Source organism: Anabrus simplex, chromosome 1 (assembly GCF_040414725.1).
Source record: "Anabrus simplex isolate iqAnaSimp1 chromosome 1, ASM4041472v1, whole genome shotgun sequence".
Taxonomy (NCBI): Eukaryota; Metazoa; Arthropoda; class Insecta; order Orthoptera; family Tettigoniidae; genus Anabrus; species Anabrus simplex.
In genome coordinates this window covers 472,851,925-472,870,579 of record NC_090265.1, presented here as the reverse complement: position 1 = coordinate 472,870,579, position 18,655 = coordinate 472,851,925, and the positions used below count along the sequence as shown (strand labels likewise).

Below are 18,655 nucleotides of genomic sequence, written 5' to 3'. Positions count from 1 at the left end.
TGGGTTAGTTACATTAGGTGTATGGTAGTGCTCAAATGGCGCATATTTTGTTGTGACACTGCAGTACTGTAATTTGTTTCCGTGTCTTTCTTGTCTGGCCTTACAGCACGTAACGGAGGCCTATTATTCAACATGGGAAATGGTCGATATGACCTTGTGTTATGGGCAAAGAAAATGGAAGCAACCTACGGGCACATAATCTGTATGCTGACAAATATCCAACACACAACATATCATCTGTAAAGTTGTTTATGGCTCATTCCACGTTAAGAAAACAGTATTGCTCTTATGGACCTACAAGGAGTGAACACACCCCCTCTGAGACATCCATGATTCCGTGATTAAGATATATTATACTGTATTTAATAATGTATTATGAAAGATAGATAAAAAGGATGAGGCATTTTTGCCTGTGAGATACTAAAATAACTATATAACATTTTATTTTTCATAAATACATTCGAAGGGACGAAGTACAATGGCTGGAACAGCCATCGCTTTGTTGCCTTGCTTCATTTGCCTTCTATGCTGCTCTGGTACAAGCATCTGTGAACCACGGGCAGCTCACTTCTGTAGTGAAGTCACGTACAATGTTTCTTTATTGCATGTGTGTTTTTTTTGTTTTTTTTTTGTTTTGCTAGTTGCTTTATTTATAGATAGAATGAGTTAGCTGGAAAATTTATAATATCCAATAACGGACCATTTATATTGGTATTAGTTGCTTTACGTCACACCGACTCAGATAGGTCTTATGGCGGCGATGGGACAGGATAGGGCTAGGAGTGGGAAGGAATCGGCCGTGGTCTTAATTAAGGTACAGCCCCAGCATTTGCCTGGTGTGTTATGGGAAACCACGGAAAACCATTTTCAGGGCTGCCGATAGTGGGGTTCGAACCTACTATCTCCCGAATACTGGATACTGGCCGCAATTAAGCGACTGCAGCTATCGAGCTCGGTCATGTGTGTTTTAGCTGTAAATCAGTGCGAACTTGTCTTCTGTTGTGTGAGACCATAAAGTTGTCTAATGGCAGATATTTTACTTTGGTTGTATATTGCATACTATGTGTGTGTTGTATTATTTTCGTACTGTCTGTACAGAAGTTGTTATTGAAGATTTTGATGCTGTGGTGTGCAGCAATAAGTCATGGCATAACTTGTACTGATACAAAAATTTGTCATGTGTTTCGTTTGTGCTTGGTTTTGTTATTTAGCTCTTCTTTCTTAAGCATATTTTAATTACCGCTGTTTTCTTTAAGACCGAATTTAATTTTAATATTGTCTTTTGTTAAGCGATACGACAGCACAGTAGTAACCCGCGTTGCCTGGTGAAATTTAATAATAATAATAATAATAATAATAATAATAATAATAATAATAATAATAATAATAATAATAATAGTTTTACGTCCTATTAACTTCTTTTACGGATTTCAGAGACGCCAAGGTGCCGGAATTTTGTCCCGCAGGAGGTTTTGTGTGTCAGTAAATCTACTGACATGAGGCTGAAGTGTTTGAGCACCTTCATACAGCACCAGACTGAGCCAGGATCGAACCTGCCAAGTTGGGATCACAAGGCCAGCGCCTCAACAGTCTGAGCCACTCAGCCCGTCTGGGGAAATTTATTATATGCATCCTTCACGCTTCGATCCCATAAAAATATTATTTGTCTATTTTCTCCGCCGATTTACCATACACTTCAGCGCTGAGGTTTTTTATATGCCATAGTTTACCTCTGATTCTGTACAAACCAAAAATAGCCCCTGTAAACTCCCCGTCCCCTTTAGTCCATACAAATTATTTGCAGCTTAGTATATTCCGCTTGTTATCTTGAAGTTAAATATTGAATTTCACAGATTTATGTGCCGCCGTTTCCCCGTGACTGTGTTGCGCAGAGCCGCTCGATATGGCAACTCCTTTGTCATAAGAGCAATACTGTTTTCTTAACGTGGAATGAACCATAGTACCTGTTCCAATGCCTTTTGGAAACGGGATCCTTTGCACCATGAACAAGCGATCGTGGCAGACCTCGAACATAACAGTAACTCCGAAGATATCAGTTTTGCGAACAATGTTTATCATACTAATTTTTCCTTCGTTGTTGCGTGCTCCCTCCTCTGTAAATACTGGAATCTTTCAAAGACACCCTGAATATAAGTTAAAAGCTGTTATGAAAAGAGTCACAAAATTTAAATTTGATTACCATGACATGTATTTTTAAAGTAAAATAAGTTAATATACTGTATTATAAAAATATTTGATAAGAGAAGGGAATAGGGTAGAATTCCACTGTAACGAACACCAGTATAATAAAATTTTTAGAATCACAAAATTTTTTTGGGGTTCCTTCCTTTTCCCCTATTTGTTGTGTTAAAATACTTCATTTTAATGAATTTCATAGTTTCAGTTTAACAAATTAAAATTGAGCTCTTTTCTTTACCAATATGACCATATTTTCTCAAATTAAAACTAAAATTCATCCTGTTTTATGATCAATATTTTTCTTGTTACATTATTTCATTATTCAGACAAGATTGCCATTTTCCATATATGCACCATACGCGATCGAGAAGGCAATCGCTTTTGTGTAACCAATAAGCTTCACCCATCAACCAATGTAAGACGTCACACTACTGGCCGAGTAGGATTGCGATGTTTGTAATCCACCAATGAATGTGACGGTTTCGTTGCATCGTGCATTGCATGTTTTTTCTTAGTATTTAATTCGCAAAGCAACGTGTTTCTGTTAAGGTTATATCATTAAACCTGCAAAGTTCATGTGCATTTCGTTAAATAAATAAGCTCATATCATCGCAAATGGATAAGCAGAAGCAACAGCAGTTTTCGTTGAGTGAAAAACATAAAATACTTGCGGAAGTAGAGAAAGGTGGAAAGAAAGGAGAAGTAGCAAAGAAGTATGGCATAAGCCCGTCAACACTTTCTACTTTTTTAAAACAGAAAAGTAAGATAGAGGAAAACATTTATGCTGATGCTCTAGGTCCACAGCGTAAGAAGATCAGGACAGCCGACTGCAAGGAGGTGGACCAAGCCGTCTATACATGGTTTGTGAAAATGTGGAGTAAAAACATTCCAATAAATGGCCTACTGTTAAGTGAGCATGCGCGATCTTTCGCACGTTCGCTTGGGTCACCTGAGTTTATGGGTAGTGCTGGTTCGCTTCATAGGTTCCGGGGGGAGATATGGCATATCCCACAAAATAATAAATGGTGGAGCTAACGATGCCCCGAAGGAAGTTGCATCTTCATGGCGGCTGGAGACTCTTAACGGATGCCTTGAAGAAATATTTGCCGGCAAACATTTATAATGCAGACGAAACTGCGTTATTTTATAAACTAATGCCGAACAAAACCCTTGATATCAAGGGAAATAAGTGTTTTGGGGGCAAACGTTCAAAAGAACATATCACTGCTCTTTTGTGCACCAATTCCACAGGGACGGACAAACTGAAGCCTCTCATAATTGGGAAGTTTGGGAAGCCAAGGTGCTTCAAGAGCGTGCAACATCTGCCCTGTGAATACAGGCACAACTCTAAGGCATGGATGACATCTGTGCTATTCAAAGAGTGGTTGTTGGACTTGGAACGTCGGATGAAGGCAGAAAAGAGGAGATTTCTTGTATTATTGGACAATTGCTCTTCCCATAATTGTGTGCCTCACCATTTGGAGCATGTAAAAGTTTTATTTTTGCCTCCAAATACAACTTCAATTCTGCAGCCGCTGGATTAGGGTATAATTCATGCAGTATAGTGGCATTACCAAGCTTGTGTGGTCCGTTGAATGCTGTGCTACGTTGCCACAAATAGACACATTAACATCGACATATTGGGAGCAATGCAGATGTTTAATGCTACATGGAAATCCCTGAATGCAGACATCATCACAAACTGCTTTAGAAAAGCTGGAGTGGATTTTACAAAAGATGTTGCAGAAAGTGAAGTGTTGGATGATGTGGACACCGAGGAGAACTGGAAGCGTTTGTGTACAACGTTGGATGTGCCATCTACAGTAAGTTTTACCGACTACATCAATGTAGATAGTGATGTAATAGTCCACAAAGAAATCAATGAGGAAATTGTGGAGCACATTACGAATGAGAGAGATCCATGTGATGAGGAGGAAGAGGAAGACAACCCCCAAAATGATTGTGATCGACACAGCTTGACTCTTCAGCAGGCAATGAACATGGTACGTAGCCTTCAAGATTTTCTTGTGTCATGAAGTGATGTGCCAGAATCTGTTTTAAATTCATGTGCAGTGGTTGGTGACTATTTGGAACAAGCTTTTGTGTCTGGATCTGTTCAGAAGAAAATCACATATTTTTTTTCAAAAAATGAGGTTCTGGAACAATATGTAGACTTGCTGGTACAATGTAAAAATTGATTTTCTGAAAAAATATGTTAATACTGTAACTCATAATGGTATTTTGAAGTTACAGTATATAGATTCTGCAAATGATATATCAAGGCAGATGACCTCGTAGTTCCGCCCCTAAAAACAACAATAACAAACGGATATAATACTAGATGAGTTCTTAAGAACCGACTTATTTCAGTATAGCGAATGTACCTGTGCTTCGCTACGATATTCTACATTGTATACAGATATCAAGTAAATTACAGTACATGCAGTGAATAAGATTTTTTAAATTGCATGTCTTTTAACGTTATCCAGAAACAACAGGGGGAGGTTCCCGTACGTTGTTTCCAATGTAAAGTGCGAGTTGCGGAGTTGTGATGATAACGGCAGGCTCACTTGCGTACTACCATTCACAATCGAGTAGGTAAATTTTCATTGTAATGGTAGGCTAAATTACCTAATGCGCAACCACAGTCAATTTTGGGGAGTTTTCATTACAATGGCAGGCACCCTTTCCTACTTCCAGACAGATTACAGTTGAGGAGTTTTATTATAATACCAGTCACCTTCCCTACTGCCAGTCAAAATTGAATTGTGCTGTTGTTATTATTATAATGACAGGCCCCTTTTATTAATGACAATCACACCGAGTTTGTGAGTTTGCATTATAATAGCGGGCACATATGCCTACTCCCAAACACAATCGGTTAGAGGAGTTCTTAACAAAATTGCATGCTCCCTTGACTTCTGCCAGTGAAATCGAGAAGGGAATTGACAGTAATGATTACAATAGCATACGCCCTCCTGCTGAGAATCACTATCAATTTAAATATTAATTATAATGGCAAACACACCATTTCCACATCGCTACACATCGACCTCAATGAATATACAGTATATAGATCAACATATGAAGTATATGCATGTTTACAATATTGCAAATCTTCATTTACAGATTAACTGCTGCTGAACGATACATCATATCGACAAAGGGACTGTACCATAAGACGCCTCATTTAGCGGCCTAAATGGCTGGTCCTGATATAATTTCTCCTGTCTCATCTATTTATGGGTGAAATCGAGTTACACACGTTGAATAGGGTGAAATTTGGGTAAGGTTTTCTCACAGTGCATTACTCTCGAGTACTAATATGACAGCTACAATCACAGAATATGGCTCACGTATGGATACTGGGTGGGCTGATGTTTGTGCAGAATGAGATGTTTCTATATTTCCTATAAATGATTCAAACTACGAATTATACGTATACAAAGAACAAAATGTAGGTATAATCAAGAAAAAGAGAAAAATCTAACATATAAGGAATAGTGATACAATGAAACGTCATAGGACCAAAGTTGTAGATCACTCTTAATTGAACGGAGATTGTACCATCCGTTTTGTGATACGACTTACCATTTAGTCAACAAATACCTGAAGAAGAACATCTGCATAGTCATTAAAATTGCGTCTATATTTCAAAAATTTTCGGAGGAAAAGGTGAAAAATTTGAACATCTTGGAATTTTTCCGTCGGTTACAGGCTAAAAGCTATAATATCGCCATATTTCAATTTTCTAGCCCATCTGGCAGACTGTCTCTCAATATTGCTTTGAGGGAGGGGTTAAAAGCGAGGACTTTCAGGAAACTAAAGCTAACAAATATGCAGATTGTCATTATTACACCTGACACGGGTAACTGTACAAAACTTTCGCCGTAACAGTCAATGTACAGACACACAGTCATTACGGTTTTATTTATATATATACAAAATCTGCTCTATGTACAGCACCTTCTGGGCTATGTCCGTTTTACATAGCCTGCAAAACCAACCATTCATGTTATCTCCATTATTAATCCTCCTATCAAAAATATACACATAAGAAAAAAGTTTTCGAAATGATTATACACCAAGGTTGGTCAATTTCCAGTCAAGTTAGTCTTGTATATATTGTGGGAGAGTAAAAATCACTATTTCGGTTCCCAATAAACCCCCAGTCCATTCCGGAAATGTGAAATGGTATGGACCTCAAAACCTACCTTCGGACAGGCGGATCCTAATATGAAGTTTGGTTCACGTATGTCCAGTAGTTTTCAAGTTATAAGAAATAGGCTTTACACGCATCCACACTTGAGTTAAGTCCTATGGGACTTGTACCGAAAACCGGTCCGTTAATGTTATCTCCCTAATTAATCATCGTATCGAAATGATGCATATGAGAAAAAAGGTTTAGAAACTGATTTTCATTAAGACAGGTAGATTTCCGTCTTGGTTGTGGGAGTGAAAAATCTCGGTTTACATGTACATCGCTAGAGACTGACTTGCTTTTATATATATAGATGACGGATAAGCATGAGCACGTTTAAAAGTGCAAACCTACACTAAGGGTTATAAATTTCATGTTGTTGGTCCGTATTGAACTGAGAATAACATATGAGTAACAACACAGTAAAGGTTTCCACCTATTCAATACAAAATATATTCACAATATTTTAAAAATACATGGAACTAGTTTCGACCCATCTAGGCAAAGATCACTCTTGACGAAATCCTAAGAACATGTTAATTTTAACAGTAAGATTATTATGGAATAACAAGTGAATGTGGTAAATGAAAAGAGATGTTAGTATGGGACAGGTGAGTAATAGCTAATAAATATACAAGGAATATACATAAGAGGTTTGGAACAAAGTATAAAAGGGGGCTTAGTGTTGTAAAAATTATATAATCATGGAAAACAGTAAGTCCTTATAATGAAGAATGCAATGTGAAATGACACATATAAAATTATATATGGCTTAGGAAGAGTGGAGGTGGTTTAGGAGGGGAAGAGGGCTTAAGGTGGGGTTGAAGGGTGCGGGAGAAAGGGTAATTGTCTCGGAAAAGTACCTTTGATTAAATTTAGGATTGAGTTTTGGTTGGCTGCATTATTCTTTCTGAGGAAAGTGATAAATAGATCGAAGAGTATATTGGGTTTCTCTGAGATTTCATTGAGATTGTGACTGGCGTTAAAGTATTGGTCTAGGTGTATGTAGTAATTTTCCATTATGTTATCTCCCTAATTAATCATCATATAAAAATGATGCATAAACATGTACCCAAGCATACTAGTATCAAAATTAATTCCGATAATTATAAACAATTTAAACAAAAACAGCCACTTAAGCAAACTAGAGATACAAGACTTTATCATAGTATTAAAACTAATCCTCAATAATAACTTTTTCACTTTCGACAATGTCATATATCAGCAAGATGGTTTGGCAATGGCGTCACCGGCCTCAGGTATCTTAGCAGAAATATACCTGGATTTCCTCGAATACACCAAAATTGACAATGAATTTGAAAACATTCTCTTTTGGGCCAGATATGTTGACGATGTCTTTGTAATAATGAATGAGAAATCAATTAATGCATCCACCACCCTCTTAAGACTCAACAATACTGATCCTCATATCAAATTCACACTAGAATCCGAATCAAATCTAAAAATCAACTTTCTAGATTTAATCATCACTAGAAACTCAGATTCTTTCAGTTATAAAATATTCAGAAAACCCACTCAAACAGCCTCCACCATTCACCAAGATTCAATGCACCCCCAGTCCCACAAACGAACCACATACAACAGCCTAGTTCACCGAGCCTTCAGCATACCTATGTCCAAGAAAGATCTAAAGAACGAACTCAACACAATCCGTGGAATCACAAAATTCAACGGCTTCAGCAACCATTTTATAGAAAGGATAATCAATAAACATAAATATCGCCCAAAAACTACCCTCAAAAAAGAAACAACTAAACCTCTAACATTTTCCACCTTCACGTTCAACAATGATATCTACAAGTTAACCAATATCTTTAAGAAACAAGGCGTTAAAATAGCCTTCAAAACCAACTATAAGAACATGAACGTTTTACACAATACTTCACACATCAACAGGACCAGCAGTTTTTTAAAATCAGAAGTTTATAAGATCAAATGTAACACCTGTGGAAAAACCTACATCGGGCAAACCGGTAGAAACTTCAATATCAGATACCATGAGCACACTAACACAATAAAATACAACAAGTTTTCAGCCATCGGCCAACACATGCAAGATTATAACCATAATTTCACCAATATCGAACAAGACATGGACATCCTCGTATTAGCAAACAAGGGCCCTTTACTCGACATAATGGAAAATTACTACATACACCTAGACCAATACTTTAACGCCAGTCACAATCTCAATGAAATCTCAGAGAAACCCAACATACTCTTCGATCTATTTATCACTTTCCTCAGAAACAATAATGCAGCCAACCAAAACTCAATCCTAAATTTAATCAAAGGTACTTTTCTGAGATAATTACCCTTTCTCCCGCACCCTTCAACCCCACCTTAAGCCCTCTTCCCCTCCTAAACCACCTCCACTCTTCCTAAGCCATATATAATTTTATGTGTGTCATTTCACATTGCATTCTTCATTATAAGGACTTACTGTTTTCCATGATTATATAATTTTTACAACACTAAGCCCCCTTTTATACTTTGTTCCAAACCTCTTATGTATATTCCTTGTATATTTATTAGCTATTACTCACCTGTCCCATACTAACATCTCTTTTCATTTACCACATTCACTTGTTATTCCATAATAATCTTACTGTTAAAATCAACATGTTCTTAGGATTTCGTCAAGAGTGATCTTTGCTTTGATGTGGCTGATGATGACCCCTAGATGGGTCGAAACTAGTTCCATGTATATTTAAAATATTGTGAATATATTTTATATTGAATAGGTGGAAACCTTTACTGTGTTGTTACTCATATGCAAACCTCCACTTCGAGAAGATTCACTACTCCTAAACGGTACGTGATATTAACAAATGGTTTGTGCCATCAGGTGCCTCTTTTTCCGCTCTACATGTTTGTTTCTAAATCATTTCCTCGTATCTCCCATATTTAGGGGGTAAATTGAGTTCGAAAATTTCAATAGGGTGAAATTTGGGTACATTATTAACACTTTACATTATTTTTGGCATACTAGCATAAGCTAGAATCAAGAAATTTGGTCTACATATGGCCTTTGATCGTGCCAATGTGTGCACCAAACTTGATGATCCTATATTTCCTATAACTGTGTCAAACAATGAAATGAAATTTACGAACAATCCAGAAATGCAGCCAAATCTAACATAAGGGAGAGAGATATGACAAAAAGTCATAGGACCAAAGTTGTAGATCACTCCAAATTGATTGTGCCATCCGTTCTGTGTTACGACTTACCGTTTGGCCAACAAATACCTCACAAGGAATGTCTGCACAGTCATTAAAATTGTCTCCATATTTCGATATCTTTGGGGGTAAAAAGTGAAAATTTTGAACATGTTAGATTTATTTCGTCGGTTAGAGGCTATCATTTTGCCAAATTTCAATTTTCTACCTCCTCTGGCAGGTTGTACCGCCATCTTGATTTGGATTTTAAGCCTACGAAACCTATAGGCTGTCACTATGGACAAATTATACGACTGCGTTCTTATGCTGAGCCCAAAATTTGAGGCCCCCAGCATGCCCTCTTCATGGAATTTTCAGAATTTTCTATTTTTCTAGGGATCCTGGGGTCATCAGCTTCTCCCGTACCAAGTTTCAAATTTCTGAGATTTCTGGAAGTGCCTCATTAATTCATGTCTATTTTCATTTTTAAATATTTATATATACATCGCTCCAGACCAACTTGCTTTTATATATATAGATGATGGATAAGCATGAGCACGTTTAAAAGTGCAGACCTCCACTTCGAGATTCACTACTCCTAAACGGTACATTATATTAACAAACTGTTTCCGCCATCAGACGCCTCTTTTATCGCTCTACATGTTTGTTTCTAAACCATTTCCTCGTATCTCCCAAATTTAGGGGGTAAATAGAGTTCGAAAGTTTGAATAGGGTGAAATCTGGGTACAATGCTAAAAAGAGAAAGATGTTCCACCTATTCAATACAATAATATTGTTGCACAAATTAATGTATCAACATGTTTAATATGTTATGGGACCGGTATCGACATATGTCCATGTCATCATCAGCCGATACAAAAATGGCAAGAAGTCAACACTTTGACACTTTTCTTGAAGAATTAAAAATAGAAGTTCATGTAGCACTTTTAAGTGAAGATAATTTTTTGTAGATATGTTAGGTTCTTGAGCACTCTTTCTGCAGATCTTGAGGTTAAAAAATGATGCAGTATAATTCACAATTGTCATTCAAGGAATAAAATTTGTTGCTAGGTAACAAATGATATGATTTTGTTTTAAATATGTTGCTACATTAATTTGTGCAACAATATTATTGTATTGAATAGGTGGAACAGTTTTCTCTTTTTAGCATTGTAATTATTAGTTCAATACAGGTCAGTGTTGAAGTTTTTAACTTTAAGTGAAATTTGGGTACATTTTTAACGCTTTACATTATTTCTTGCATAGTTATGTATTAGCTAGAATCATAAAATTTGGTCCGCATATAGCCTTTGATCGTGCCAATGCGTACACCAAACTTGATGATCCTATCTTTCCTATAAGTGTGTCAAACAATGAAATATACTTGTAAAAATCACCAAATTTACGAACAATCCAGAAATACGGCCAAATCTAACGTATAAGGGAGAGAAATACGACAAAAAGTCATAGGACCAAAGTTGTAGATCACTCCAAATTGATTGTGCTATCCGCTTTGTAATACGACTTACCGTTTAGCCAACAAATACCTCAAAAGGAATGTCTGCTCAGTCATTAAAATTACCTCCATATTTCGATTTCTTTGGGGGTAAAAAGTGAAAACTTTAAACACGTTGGAATTTTTCCGTCGGTTAGAGGCTAAAAGCTGTAATTTTGCCAAATTCCAATTTTCTACCTCGTCTGGAAGGTTGTGCCGCCATCTTTATTTGGGGGGTAAGAAGGATATTAATTAAGAAATCCCTGATAATTTTTTAAGCTCACAAAACCTATAGGTTGTCGTTTTGGACAAATTATATGACTGTGTTCTTATGCTGAGCCCAAAATTTGAGGCCCCCAGCATGCCCCTTTCAGGGAATGTTGAGAATTTTTTATTTTTCTAGGAATCCTGGGGTCATCAGCTTCTCCCGTACCAAGTTTCAAATTTCTGAGATGACTGGAAGTGCCTCATTAATTCACGTCTATTTTCATTTTAAAATATTTATATATACATCGCTCCAGACCGACTGGCTTTTATATACATAGATGACGGATAAGCATGAGAACGTTCAAAAGTGCAGACCTCCACTTCGAGATTCACTACTCCTAAACGGTACATTATATTAACAAACGGTTTGCAACATCAGACGCCTCATTTATCACTCTACATGTTTGTTTCTAAACCATTTCCTCGTATCTCCCGAATTTAGGGGGTAAATTGAGATTGAAAATTTGAATAGGGTGAAATTTTGGTACATTTTTAATGCTTTACATTATTTTTTGCATCTTATAAGCTAGAATCATGAAATTTGGTCCACATATGGCCTTTGATCGTGCCAATGTGTGCACCAAACTTGATGATCCTATCTTTCCTATAAGTGTGTCAAACAATGAAATATACTTGTAAAAATCACCAAATTTACGAACAATCCAGAAATACAGCCAAATCTAATGTATAAGGGAGGGAAATATGAAAAAAAAAAAGTCACAGGACCAAAGTTGTAGATCACTCCAAATTGATTGTGCCATCCGTTTTGTGATATGACTTACCGTTTAGCCAACAAATACCTCAAAAGGAATGTCTGCACAGTCATTAAAATTGCCTCCATTTTTCCATCCGTTAGAGGCTAAAAGCTATAATTTCGCCAAATTTCAATTTTCTACCTCGTCTGGCAGGTTGTGCCACCATCTTGATATGGGGGGATGGGGGATAAAAATGAGGAAATTCCTAAAAATTTTTAAGCCCAAGAAACCTATACGTTGTCACATTGGATAAATTATACGACTGCCTTCTTATGCTGAGCCCAAAATTTGAGGCCCCCCAGCATGCCCCCTTCAACGAATTTTGAGAAATTTTTATTTTTCTAGGGATCCTGGGGTCATCAGCTTCTCTCGTAACAAGTTTCAAATTTCTGAGATTTCTGGAAGTGCCTCATTAATTCACGTCTATTTTCACTTTTAAATATTTATATACACATCGCTCCAGACCGACTTGCTTTTTATATAGATGAAGGATAAGCATGAGCACGTTTTAAAGTGCAGACCTCCACTTCGAGAAGATTCACTACTCCTAAACGGTACTTGAAATTAACAAACGGTTTGCACCATCAGAAGCTTCTTTTATCACTCTACATGTCTACATGTTTGTTTCTAAACCATTTCCTCGTATCTCCCACATTTAGGGAGTAAATTGAGTTCGAAAATTTCAATAGGGTGAAATTTGGGTACATTTTTAAAGCTTTATATTATTTTATGTATACTTATGTATAAGCTAGAATCATAAAATTTGGTCCACATATGGCCTTTGATCGTGCCAAAGTGTGTACCAAACTTGATGATCCTATCTTTTCTATAAGTGTGTCAAACAATGAAATATACTTGTAAAAATCACCAAATTTATGAACAATCCAGAAATGCGGCCAAATCTAACATATAAGGAAGAGATATACGACAAAAAGTCATAGGACCAAAGTTGTAGATCACTCCAAATTGATTGTGCCATCCGTTCTGTGTTACAACTTACCATTTAGCCAGCAAATACCTCAAAAGGAATGTCTGCACAGTCATTAAAATTGCCTCCGTATTTCGTTATCTTTGGGGGTAAAAAGTGAAGAATTTGAACATCTTGGAATTTTTCCGTCGGTTAGAGGCTAAAAGCTATAATTTTGCCAAATTTCAATTTTCTACTTCATCTGGCAGGTGGTGCTGCCATCTTGATTTACAGGGCCGGGGGGGAAAAATTAGGAAATTCCTGAAAATTTTTTTAGCTCATGAAACCTATAGGTTGTCGCTTTGGTGTTCTTATGCCGAGCCCAAAATTTGAGGCCCTCAGCATGCCCCCTTCAATGAATTTCGACTTTTCTAGGGATCCTGGGGTCATTAGCTTCTCCCGTAACAAGTTTCAAATTTCTGAGATTTCTGGAAGTGCCTCATTAATTCACGTCTATTTTCATTTTTAAATATTTATATACACATCGCTCCAGACCGACTTGCTTTTATATATATAGATGAAGGATAAGCATGAGCACGTTTTAAAGTGCAGACCTCCACTTCGAGAAGATTCACTACTCCTAAACGGTACTTGAAATTAACAAACGGTTTGCACCATCGGATGCTTCTTTTATTGCTCTACATGTCTACATGTTTGTTTCTAAACCATTTCCTCATATCTCCCACATTTAGGGGGTAAATTGAGTTCAAAATTTGAATAGGGTGAAATTTTGGTACATTTTTAACGCTTTACATTATTTTATGCATACTTATGTATAACCTAGAATCATGAAATTTGGTCCACATATGGCCTTTGATCATGCCAATGTGTGCACCAAACTTGATGATCCTATCTTTTCTATAAGTGTGTCAAACAATGAAATATACTTGTAAAAATCACCAAATTTACGAACAATCCAGAAATGCGGCCAAATCTAACATATAAGGGAGAGATATACGACAAAAAGTCATAGGACCAAAGTTGTAGACCACTCCAAATTGATTGTGCCATCCGTTCTGAGTCACGACTTACCGTTCGGTCAACAAATGCCTCAAAAGGAATGTCTGCACAGTCATTAAAATTGCCTCCGTATTTCATTATCTTTGGGGGTAAAAAGTGAAGAATTTGAACATCTTGGAATTTTTCCATCGGTTAGAGGCTAAAAGCTATAATTTCGCCAAATTTCAATTTTCTACTTCGTCTGGCAGGTGGTGCCGCCATCTTGATTTGGGGGGACGGGGGATAAAAATTAGGAAATTCCTGAAAATGTTTTAAGCTCATGGTGTTCTTATGCTGAGCCCAAGATTTGAGGCCCCCAATGTGCCCCCTTCAAGGAATTTTTAGAATTTTCAATTTTTCTAGGGATCCTGGGGTCATCAGCTTCTCCTGTACCAAGTTTCAAATTTCTGAGTTTTCTGGATTTGCCCCATTAATTCAAGTCTATTTTCATTTTAAATTTTTATTTATACATCACTCCAGACTGACCGACTTGCTTTTATATACAGTATATAAACAACAAAATTTCAGTGTAACAAATTAATTTCAGAGGTCCCCAAAATGTTGTTATACTGGTATTTTACTGTCTATTATTTAAAACCTTGTAGAAGAGATAAGAAGAACACATACCGTACTGACAACTGGATAGTATCTGTACATTATGTAAAAGCAGTACTGTCTGGTAGGCTTATTAAGTTCATTTTCCCATTTTAATCCTTTTCATGCTATAGATAATGAAGAAAAGGTAAGCAGGTTTGAAGTTAATTACAGAAATGGGTGGATGGGAAAGTTTTTGGGATATTACTTGTGGGTGATAAAGGCGCAGTGGCAGTAGCAACACTGTCCTCCGTGCCCAAGTAAACGTAAATACTTTCTTTCCCTAAGAGAATATTAGACTTGTTATTCAATATTTACAGTTTTGGTATGCAATGCATTTGAAAATAATGACTTATGAAGGTTTTATTGATTGATAATTCATCACTGCTCTTTCCTTATCCAGGCTTGACATTGTCCGAGCAGAGCAATAGGAATGGAACCAAAAAAAAAAAAAAAAAAAAAATCAGAGCTGCTACTTTGAAACAGCCTTAGCTTGAAGCTGCTTAAAAAAAACCAGTAGCTTTATAATAATAATAATAATAATAATAATAATAATAATAATAATAATAATAATAATAATAATAATAACAACAACAACAACAACCATATTATTCACTTAACATCTCACTAACTACTATTATGGATTTCAGAGATGGAGAGGTGGCAGAATTTAGCCCTGCGGAGTTCTTTTTTTACGTTCCAGTAAATCTATGACATGGGGCTGACGTATTTGAGCACCTTCATATACCACCGGGCAGAGCCAGGATCGAACCTGTCAAGTTGGGGTCAGAAGGCCAGCGCCTCAACTGTCTGAGCCACTCAGCCCGGCAACTTCATAAAACACCCTTTTTTGAACTGGCCCAGACTTAACAGCTTCATTCTATGGAGCACAGGAAAGCTTGTGAAGCATGGAATAAAGCAGAGCTAAAGAAGCTTCTGCTGAATCTGCTCCAACTGCTACTACTTATCTGCCATTGCAAAATTTCTGTCCCTGGTTAAAGACAGAAGGTGGGAGTAAAGAATTTGTCTGGACGTCAATCCCAAACACAGAGTAATTAAATGTCTAAATGATGCTAGAAATCTTTAAATACTGTGATTCTTTGAATAGTCCAATTCAAGCCATGTGACGAGGTAGATGCATATATGTTTGTCGTATTAAGCAAGGCGACACTTTCCTCTTGAGGAATATGTTACTGCTATAGAATACCTGATGTTGCAGAAAAGGGGTCTCTGAAACAGATGTCGTATAACAAAGTTCTACTGTATCTATCCAACCTTGCTACCATATTCTTGTAGGACACTTCATAGGTTTTTTTAAATTTGGCTATCATGCGATATTTAAAAGTTTAACTTACCATATGTAGTAACTTAGGTCTATTGTTTAATCATTTTCATGAACCTTCTGTGGTAGAAAAAATTATAACAGCAACTACAATTAAGATAAAATGGTGTACAGCTTTTAGTGCCGGGAGTGTCCGAGGACAAGTTCAGCTCGCCAGGTGCAGATCTTTTGATTTGACTTCCGTAGGCGACCTGCACGTTGTGATGGGGATGAAATGATGATGAAGACGACACATACACCCTGCCCCTGTGCCAGCGAATTTAACCAATGATGGAGCCGTACACATTTATGATAATAATTAGTGACAAGTTTCAATAAACAAAGAGCTTTCAACGTGAATGCATGTATATAAATCAACATAAAATATATTTCAAGCAATATCATCTATGGCTACGTGTAGCATATACTAATTTTTGATTTAGTATCTCCTAAACTTAAACTTATCATATGGTACTTGAATAGTTTCCAAATTCCACACATTTAAAAAAAAATGCAGATGGATCTTACATGAACATTTTCACCCTGTCAACATCGTTAGGAATTATGTACATACCTAACCTCAATTTTTATTGATTAGCACCTTTCATACTAATATTATAAATGCATTCAGCAAGTGGCTTATACAATGACTGACAGAACAAATGCAACACCAAGAAGGAGTGGTCAGAACTTTATGCCAATTGCAGGGTGGACTGACGTCACTGAGATATGCTCATGATGTGAAATGCGCCGCTGTGCTGCGCACGTAGCGAACGATAAATGGGACACGGAGTTGGCGAATGGCCCACTTCGTACCGTGATTTCTCAGCCGACAGTCATTGTAGAACGTGTTGTCGTGTGCCACAGGACACGTGTATAGCTAAGAATGCCAGGCCGCCGTCAACGGAGGCATTTCCAGCAGACAGACGACTTTACGAGGGGTATGGTGATCGGGCTGAGAAGGGCAGGTTGGTCGCTTCGTCAAATCGCAACCGATACCCATAGGGATGTGTCCACCGTGCAGCGCCTGTGGCGAAGATGGTTGGCGCAGGGACATGTGGCACGTGCGAGGGGTCCAGGCGCAGCCCGAGTGACGTCAGCACGCGAGGATCGGCACATCCGCCGCCAAGCGGTGGCAGCCCCGCACGCCACGTCAACCGCCATTCTTCAGCATGTGCAAGACACCCTGGCTGTTCCAATATCGACCAGAACAATTTCCCGTCGATTGGTTGAAGGAGGCCTGCACTCCCGGCGTCCGCTCAGAAGACTACCATTGACTCCACAGCATAGACGTGCACGCCTGGCATGGTGCCGGGCTAGAGCGACTTGGATGAGGGAATGGCGGAACGTCGTGTTCTCCGATGAGTCACGCTTCTGTTCTGTCAGTGATAGCCACCGCAGACGAGTGTGGCGTCGGCGTGGAGAAAGGTCAAATCCGGCAGTAACTGTGGAGCGCCCTACCGCTAGACAACGCGGCATCATGGTTTGGGGCGCTATGGCGTATGATTCCACGTCACCTCTAGTGCGTATTCAAGGCACGTTAAATGCCCACCGCTACGTGCAGCATGTGCTGCGGCCGGTGGCACTCCCGTACCTTCAGGGGCTGCCCAATGCTCTGTTTCAGCAGGATAATGCCCGCCCACACACTGCTCGCATCTCCCAACAGGCTCTACGAGGTGTACAGATGCTTCCGTAGCCAGCGTACTCTCCGGATCTCTCACCAATCGAACACGTGTGGGATCTCATTGGACGCCGTTTGTAAACTCTGCCCCAGCCTCGTACGGACGACCAACTGTGGCAAATGGTTGACAGAGAATGGAGAACCATCCCTCAGGACACCATCCGCACTCTTATTGACTTTGTACCTCGACGTGTTCCTGCGTGCATCGCCGCTCGCGGTGGTCCTACATCCTACTGAGTCGATGCCGTGCGCATTGTGTAACCTGCATATCGGTTTGAAATAAACATCATTTATTCGTCCGTGCCGTCTCTGTTTTTTCCCCCAACTTTCATCCCTTTCGAACCACTCCTCCTTGGTGTTGCATTGTCACTGTCAGTCAGTGTATTATCAGAACTATCGATTAACAAGAATGTACAAGTTGGACTGCACTGTAGTAAAATATATGACAATAATAAGATGGAGGAGAAAACAACTGATATGAGAAGCTTAGTCTATCTACAATCTCACTGTTACTTGTAACAGGGGGTCATTCATTATATTTATCGTATTCTCACAGCTGGATTGGATAACATAAAACCTATGGTATTTTTTTATAATCTTCCCGAGGTTGTTTATATCAAGAGCTTATTTCTTTGTATGAACTTTTATTACGGTACTAGCCCACTTCTACAATGCATAGAAATATCCATATTTTACATTACTATATATGCTTATGGTAGTTTTAGAAGGGAACAATTCTGCTATCTATTAAGTTTTATTTGTAGCAACATCTTTCACAACATTCACAGCTAATATTTTACATTTTCCTGCTTCATTTTTGTATGAACAAATATAAAATACACACTTTACTGATTTTCATGTGTTTTTGGGGGAACCTACAGATGTACATTCACTCCCAACCTCAATTTTTTACTTCCCTACAGGTAGCAGTTTTCATAATCATTATAATTCAGTGTCAATTCACAGGGATCACCCAGTTTTTCCAATAATTCCAAT

General features: G+C 38.0%; 1 protein-coding gene across 1 annotated transcript in view; it reads right to left on the bottom strand.

Annotated features, from left to right (window-relative positions):
- The window catches only part of LOC136873939 (DNA mismatch repair protein Mlh3), a 151,061-nt gene that overhangs the window by 5,230 nt on the left and 127,176 nt on the right, over window positions 1-18,655 (bottom strand). The window lies entirely within an intron of this gene.